Source organism: Rattus norvegicus, chromosome 14, assembly GCF_021556685.1.
Source record: "Rattus norvegicus strain SHRSP/BbbUtx chromosome 14, alternate assembly SHRSP_T2T, whole genome shotgun sequence".
Classification (NCBI taxonomy): Eukaryota; Metazoa; Chordata; class Mammalia; order Rodentia; family Muridae; genus Rattus; species Rattus norvegicus.
Window position 1 is genome coordinate 53,848,045 of NC_141547.1, and position 8,237 is coordinate 53,856,281.

Sequence of the window (8,237 nt, forward strand, 5' to 3'; positions counted from 1 at the left end):
TTTATATAATTTTGAAATAAATACAGGAGGCTTTGATATGGTAATTGTAAGATGGTAGTGATATTTTTCATTTCATAGGATTTGAAAAGAGCAGCTTTTTCATTCTAATGAAAATATATTGAAAATTAGAAAATATATCTTTAGCATTTTATGATTATATACAATATAAGTATAATTATCATTGTAAATACATTTGGTATCATGTTGTTTAATATATAATCAATAAAATATAAAAAATATATCCACTTGCAGTATTATCTGTGGATCTTATTTAATTTTCCCCATCATAATTAAATTATAGAATATGATCCTAAGTCATTCAATATGAACTTTGGGAGATATGGATAGTAGCTTACTATTCTGTAATGTTATCATAGAAAGAGCAAAACAGGCATAAAATATTTAAATACCTAATATTTACAACCAGAAATTTAATTTTTCAAGTATTAGTCATGGGGAGTTAAATTTATTTTTAAAATTTCTCCCAATGGAAAGAGCCACAATAGTTCATTTTTACTTAAATGTCACTTAAGATGGCAAAGGATTTGCCACTAAAACATACACAAATGGAAAAACAAACACTAAAGCTTTAGCACTTTTATTTGGATGGAAAAATGTTTGTATGAAATGTGTTACAGAGAAATAAAATAGCTTAAGTTTGAAGTGGTTAGAAAAGCATGGTGACTTACAATGTGTTTGAAACAAAATTTTTTATGAAGCTTAGCTTCAGGCTAATGAAAACATCTCTTCATTTGATAATGTCAGGAAAGATAGGCAGTCACTGCACACATAACTGAATAGGGCTATAAAGGAGATCCCCTAAATGCTTACTTAGTTACAAACAGTGAATACTGTGAAGCAAGGAAACTTTCAGAAAATGCTTTTGGCAAAAGACTCAATATTAATATCACAACAAAATTTCCTCTTCACTATTCCTAAGCCAGATCCTGCAATAGAAGAGTTTTAGACCTGATGATTGGCCAAACATTTGTGTACTCTTGATTAAGCTTTTTTTGGATTAGCATAAATAATAAACACTCTGCCACATATTACTTGCTGTTATAACAAAAGTACCTATAAACTTTAAGAGGTAATCCTTCATTTTCCTAATGTACTTAGGAATATTTTAGCGCAAACCCATTGGCCTACAATTCTCTGATTGATATTAGGAAGAATTTACTTCTTTTTTAATCTCAATATATTTGCAACTGCCTTCTGTAATTATGGTAAGATAATTCCAACTGCTTGTAAAAGGTATTTGAGCTAAATTGGCAAAGGTTTATGTGGTACATGACTCATCAAACTGTATACAGTGCCTCTTTTCACTCTGTAGTATTAAAATATTTTACTTTTTTCATACATATTCAGTTCCAAATTCAGAAATATATATAAAAAATCTTTTAAAATTCAGAAGTCTTAGGACTTTAAAACCATCAACAACTACACCTCGAGGCCTTGTAGACGTGACTGCTGTCCCATGTGTGTCAGTAGGTTGCAGAGAGGAAAAACACAGTCTATAGTTCAGACCTATGGGCATCTGAATGATTACTTGCTTAACATTCCCTGGAAAAGGTGAATCTGAAAAGAAAACCACTCAGGTGTCAGGCCGTCCTGTACTGTTCTGTACTGACTGTACATCTTGAACTGACTGCCAGGACAGGAAGCAAGCCACAGACTATAAGTACCCCACCTGAGACCATGGACCTCAGGTAGGAGTAAGCCCAAGACAGAGATGGCCACTTACCTGGGTTGGTAGAGGAAAGAACCTGAAATGACCACTAGATTGGTACCATGGGAACCTGACAGGGAGTCAGCCTAAGATGAACACTATTCTAGCTTCCTGCAGGCCTGGGCATGACCCTGCTCAGTATGACCACTTCCCGGTGCCATAATACATGAGGGGAGCATAACACTCCTGAAATAACTCCTGAGAGAACTCAAGACACTCAGAGACACCAGACAGTGGTGAGGAAACAAAACCAGGTTGCTGGTTACTGGGTTGTCTGAGGGCTATGCAGAACTGGCCACACAACTCACCTAGAAATCATAGGTGAACTGGCATGAAATTAGGAGGGCTAAAACTGCCCATATCCAGCCATAGTACTCAGGAGTTGTGGATGAATGTAGGAGAGTTGGCACTAGAACTACGCTCCCTGTGGTGGTGTGAACCAGAGAGATACCTTCTTCCCCTCAGACCCTCACCATTTGCGGTAGGCAAGAGTCCTTGCCCTGGGATCACGAGAGCAGGAGACCTGTCCCTGTCCTTTATCAGCTACAGCACACAGAGGGAGAGGCCCTGCACTTAACCTGGGCAGCATAATGTATCTGGCCCTAGAGGTGGGGAGCAAGCCCAGCTTCTTATCCACTCTATGTTGGCATTGACAAGGGAGAAATCCCTTCCCCTTCCTTTTGCTGTTACCACCCAAGGCAGACAGAAGAGTTGTCCACAAAAGGGTCATGAGAGCAGAAAAACTGTTTCTGCCCTTCACATTCTGCACTCTGGAGAGCTGGGCCTGGTCCTTGACTAGGCAGTACAGTAGAGAAGAGCTGTCTGTGGGTGTGACTCTGGCATGTGAGCCAACCTTAACAACTTCCATACAGGGGAGCTGGCCCTGTCTCTTATCTGCTGGATGGTGGTGGAGAAAAGGGAGAAAGATACCCTTCTCTCCTCCCTAGTTCCTCACCATCTGTGGCAGACAGGAAAGCTGGCCCCAGAATTACAAAAGTAGGAGATCTAGCTATATAATTCTCACTGACTTTATCACTAGAGAGAGAGGGAGACAGGGCCCTTCAGGTCACATGAGCAGCAGGGAAGAACTGGCCCTGTTTGGTGAGGTTGCTGGTGAGCTGGCTCAAGGGCATATGAGCATGAGACCTGGAAGGTTGACCATCTCTGATACCTCTCAGGCCCAGATCCAGAGCTTTCAACTCTTCCACCCCAACATCTCTCCCATTCATGAACTACTGGAGTATATGAAATTCTACAGGTCTAAAAGTATAGGATTTCCTTGACACAAGCAACAACAGGATATGAGAGAGGCATCCCAGTGAGGTTCCAAATATTGCATAACCAGACCAAGACATTGCAGTAAAAATATTTGCAAACAAGGAACTGTATTTAAAAGGAAACACAGGGGCTGGAGGGCACACTGTGAAACACTCGACTTCTAAGAGATTTTTTTTTCTGCTTTGGGGGAGGGTGCAAGTGTAGAGGGAAGATATGTGAGAAGGGAGGAATGAATTAAATGGGATTGGGATACATGATATGAGGTTTCCAACGAGCCAACAAAAAGATTAAGGAAGGGACCCAGGAGGAAAAAGAGATGAGGGAAGAGGAACGTGATCTGATATTGGGTGGGTGGGGGGAGGACTGAAGCTCTGAGGGCCAGCAGAAAGAATGGAAACAGGAGACCTTGGGAGGAAGGAGTTTGGAAGAATCCTCCAGTATATACCAGAGACCTGGGAGGTGAGAGACTCTCATAACTCAAAGGTGGGGACCCTAGATAAAATGCCCTACAATGAATGCAGAGAGGTAACTTGTAGAGGCCACCTCTAGCAGAAATACAAGGAACCAAATGAGGGATGGGGTTGTTATTCCACAGTCAAAATTCTGACCCATATTTGTTCCTGTCGGAAAAAACTGCAGGCATGGAAATGGAGAAGATCCTGAGGAAAAGAAGGTTCAGCAACAGACCCAAAGTGGAGTCCAATTCAAGGGGAGACCCCACGGCCTGACACTATTACTGAGACTATGGGGTACTCATGAATATCATGACTGTCCTCTGAAAGACTGAACTGTTGAGGTAAATATTAAAAAATAGTGGTACCTTTTAACCCACTCTCGCATAGGGCCACATTGGCATTGTGGGGTATCTTTATTTCAGCAGCTCCATGCTGTCCCCAGGTACTCTCAGACCAAGTGTGAGCCGTGACACACACACACACACACACACACACACACACACACACACACACACACACATATAACTACATACAGTGATTCAAGACCTCCCAGATCTGGGTCATCCTTTTCCATCTCCATCTTGATTCTCCTTCTTTCTACTTCTCCCTCTCCTTCTAAAATCTGTTCCCATCTCCCTTTCTTCTCATCCAATGACAGGCATCATTTTATCTTGTCTGCCTTCACCTGAATAATGACATCAACCTACACCCAACAAGCAGCTGAAAGAGTCAGATGCAGATATTTGTACCCAACCAATGAACAGAAGCTGCTGACCCCTATATTGAATTAGGGAAAAGCTGGGAGAAGCAGAGGAGGAGGCCAACACCAGTCTCAATTAACTTGGACCCCTGAGATCTCTCAGACACTGGACCTTCAACCTGACTGAGATGAGGCCTTCAGCATATGCAGCCGAAGACTCCCAGGTCTCGGTTCAGTCAGAGAAGATGCACCTAATCCTCAAGAGACTGGAGGCCCAGGAATTTTAGAGGTCTGGTGGGGTGGGTGGGGTGAAGAGATCCTTGTGGATACTGGGAGCAGGGAGAAGGTATGGGATGTGAAAAAGTTGGGGGTTGGATTGGGAGGGGAATAAAATCTGGAGTGTAAAAATAAAAATGAAAGAAGTACTTCTAAAAGATCCACAATCCTTATAAACCTTGTTTTTTCCCTACCTCTGGTTGGTGGGCTACAAGGAAGTTAGATGTGTCCTAGAACCCTAAATAAAATATGTTTAGAAAAATCTAAGCCTACACATTCCAGTACAGGGTGAAGATTTTTTGGGATAGAGTCAGATGTGAAGAGATTCCACCCCCATCTCTGGAGAAGATGCTACCATGAATCTGAAGAGAGCTAATTAACCACATGGCAGGACTTAGAATAGAACAAGTGGATAATTAAGTTATGAGTTAATTAGCAAAGCTTTTGGTCTAGGCATTTATTCATGAAATACTAAATCTCAGAGTCATAATTTCAGGGAAACTATGCTTGGCTAGAAAAACTCAGCCACAGACTTCCTCAACCTGGATCAAGATTTCTTGCAGTCTAGTATCAAGCAGTTTATTCTTAGTATATCTAAACCCAGTGTATGAGGAAGCAGAATTACAGGGAAGCTTGACTCAAGGTAGCTGCCATTTTTTCTAAGAAGATAGTTTCTTGAGATAGACTGTCTGAAATGGCTAACATACCTACACAAGGGTCTGAAGTGATCTTGGTGTTACAGATAGCATAGATGTCATTTGGGATCTAATCACATGTGGTCTTGTCGTTTTATTTTTATTTTTATTTATTCTCTTTTGTTTTGTTACATTTGCTTTCATAAACTTGGGAGGTCATTTAGAATACTAACTATCTCTGTTCCTGGTTGTAGAAGTTTGATATGGTGTGGTTCAAAAGATAAACCAGATTTCTGGTTGAAAAAAATTTTTTTGTTTTGTTTTGTTTGTTTGTTTTGTTTTTGTTCTTTTTTTGCTTTTGTTTGTTATATTTGTATATTCCTCAATGAAAGTACAATCCTGAGTACTTAACATTTCTGATTTCTCTGGAGATCTGGGAGCACAAGGACCCTTGTGTTTTGATCCCAACACATTTGCAATGAGGTGCATAACAGATGCTGTCCTTATGTCTCACTGAAGAGGCAGAGTATCATGAATGAACCCCGGTCACAGAATGCCTTTTTGTCTAGTAGCTGATATTGAAGTTTGACATTACTCTGCAGAGAGAAAAATTTACATGAATAATTGCATATTAAAAATATTAATTATAATCATTCCTCCATTCTTCTAGAAGAGCATATTCATAGTGTCAGTTCTCAGTGTTGTTCAAAAAATGTAAGAATGTCCTTTTATTAAAAATGCATAGAATTTTGTTTATAGATCAATAAATATTTCAAATCCTCTCTGTGTGACTTACAGTTCCTCGTATAGCTCAGTAAAATTCTATGGAAGTACTTGTTCTGTTTACTTGTGTTGTTTAAGAGATAATAAGAAAAATAAATCTGTACATGTTTAGAAAAGATGCAATATATTTCAGTTTTATTAGGAGCCAGATGACTAGTGCATAGTAAATCCATAGGCACCCATAGCTACAAATCAAACGTGAACATTCGTTTTTTACAACTTTCTAATCGTTGATTATGTTGGTCTTTTTTACCACAAAGGGAAATGCATTTTACATATATGATAACTTAATCTTAACCAGTTCAAGAACTTTTATAAAGGTTAATATTTGTCAGTTCATAGGTTCTCTCAAAATCAGTCAACTTTAATAGTTATTCCACAAAAGTTCCAAGTCTTAAAGTCGTAAGCATGTCTAGGGTGTGCTTTCATGAATTCGAGTTTAGAAAAATCAATCCTGTCTGCCAAAAATAGAAGGCTTCTTGCAAAATAATTGAAAGAAGGAAATTCATTGTTCAAAACAGAGAATAACTGCTGATTAAGATAAAGTGATTGCTATGTGCATGAGTTAAGATACTTAAATGGGTCTATTTCCTATATTAGAACTAATTTCCTTTTCCTTTTGGCTATCATTCAGAGGAGCCCCTTGAATGACAAAGCCCTATTAGAACCTGATTTAAAGTGACCAAAGGCATTTATAAACCTGGAAAAACTGATTATACTTTGTAGTGATATGAAAGATCATTCTCTAATGTTCTTCCTCATTTCCCCTGTGGTTTCAATGTCACCTAAGGTATAATTAATCAGAACAACTATATTTTAGTAAATTGAATCAATGAACTAAGACTAACTTTAGCATATTTTCAGGAAATAAGTCAGAATAAAACAGTTCCTGGTGAAGAAAAAAAAGAATTTTAAGTGGCTGGAGAGAAAGAAGACAATAAAAAATAAAATTATGATGTCTGTAAAAAAATGCTTTGAAATTATATATATACATATATATATATGTATGTATATATGAAAATGAATCCAAATTTTATTTCAGTTTATTTATTTCTTTGTTGCCAAAATTATGCTGATAAAAATTAGAATTTATTTAGTTATCCATCAATTGTTTTGTTTCAGGAATCTAGTTCTGCTTTAGTAGCTAAGAATTGTATTATTTATGAAAATAAAGTTGCTTTATATTTTGATAGCCTAACATCAGCCTTGAGGTTTCCACAGTCAAGGCTGTCATGAGACAAAAACATTAGATATAGTATATGCTTTTTGTGGATTCCCTTCAAAAGACAAACATGTGGATGTTATTTCTTGTTTAAAAGAAATATTCTTTTAGTTTTAAAAGAATATTGGGATTATATTAACATTATCTAACTTCTTACACTAATCTGCTTATTTCAATAATTAATATTCCATTTATGTTTAAGATTTCATTTAGCCAATCAAGAACTCTAGCAATTTAATATTTCAAAAGAATTCTGAAATTTTCTTCAGTCTGATTCTATGTTGTGAAAAGGTATCTGCATGAAGTTTGAAATATCTATATGTTTCTTCTTAATGAAAATAATTTTCATGTATTTCATCTCATCAAATTCTATTCTCATTATAGAGTTGGACATATTTGACACTAATTTTGCCAATGAGCATATGAAATTGAAAGTCATAGAAACAAACTACAAAAGAATTATTTAAATACTTTTATGATTTTTTTAATTTAACAGAAAAGATGGATTCAAATAAGAATTACACACAATTATAGCTTTGTATTTTTTCTAATCTATGCTGAATTTCAAAATTTGCAGGATCAGAGATAACTAAAGATAATTATTTTCTCAAAAGATCATTAATATAGTTATTATCAAATATAAAGCAATTAATTTTGAAAGCCTCAGTATCTTCCAAAAGCAAATTGAAAGACAAAACATATGTGTTAGAGCTATAAGTTTTCTGCCTAAATTTCCATCACTATGTAGACTTAAAGCTGTGAATTTTAATGATAACCCTGAACAGGAAGTTTGGGGAAAGGTAAAGAATAAGGGAAATAGACTCAAAAGGAAAAGAGACCTTGTTTGGGTAACGTTTTTATTCTCAGGTGCACGAACTCATAAGAAGTCACATAAATAAAACAAATAACTTAATCTTGCAAATAATAATCAAATTTCAAGTGTGTTAATGAGATAGTATTCTATATTCAGATCTAAGTTGCAGTTTTAGTGCTGTGAAGAGACACATGACCAGACAACACTTTTTTCTTTCTCTCTCTCTCTCTCTCTCTCTCTCTCTCTCTCTCTCTCTCTCTCTCTCTCTCTCTCTCTTTTTCTTCATTTGCCAAACTGTGACTGTTTATTAACTGACCAGATTATAAAAATATCATGGGAAAGACC

The 8,237-nt window shown here is 37.0% G+C and overlaps 1 pseudogene; it reads left to right on the forward strand.

Annotated features, from left to right (window-relative positions):
• Positions 1-1,439: 1,439 nt before the first annotated feature.
• LOC120096826 (small nucleolar RNA SNORA17) lies at positions 1,440-1,561 on the forward strand (annotated as a pseudogene).
• The last annotated feature ends 6,676 nt before the right edge of the window (positions 1,562-8,237 follow it).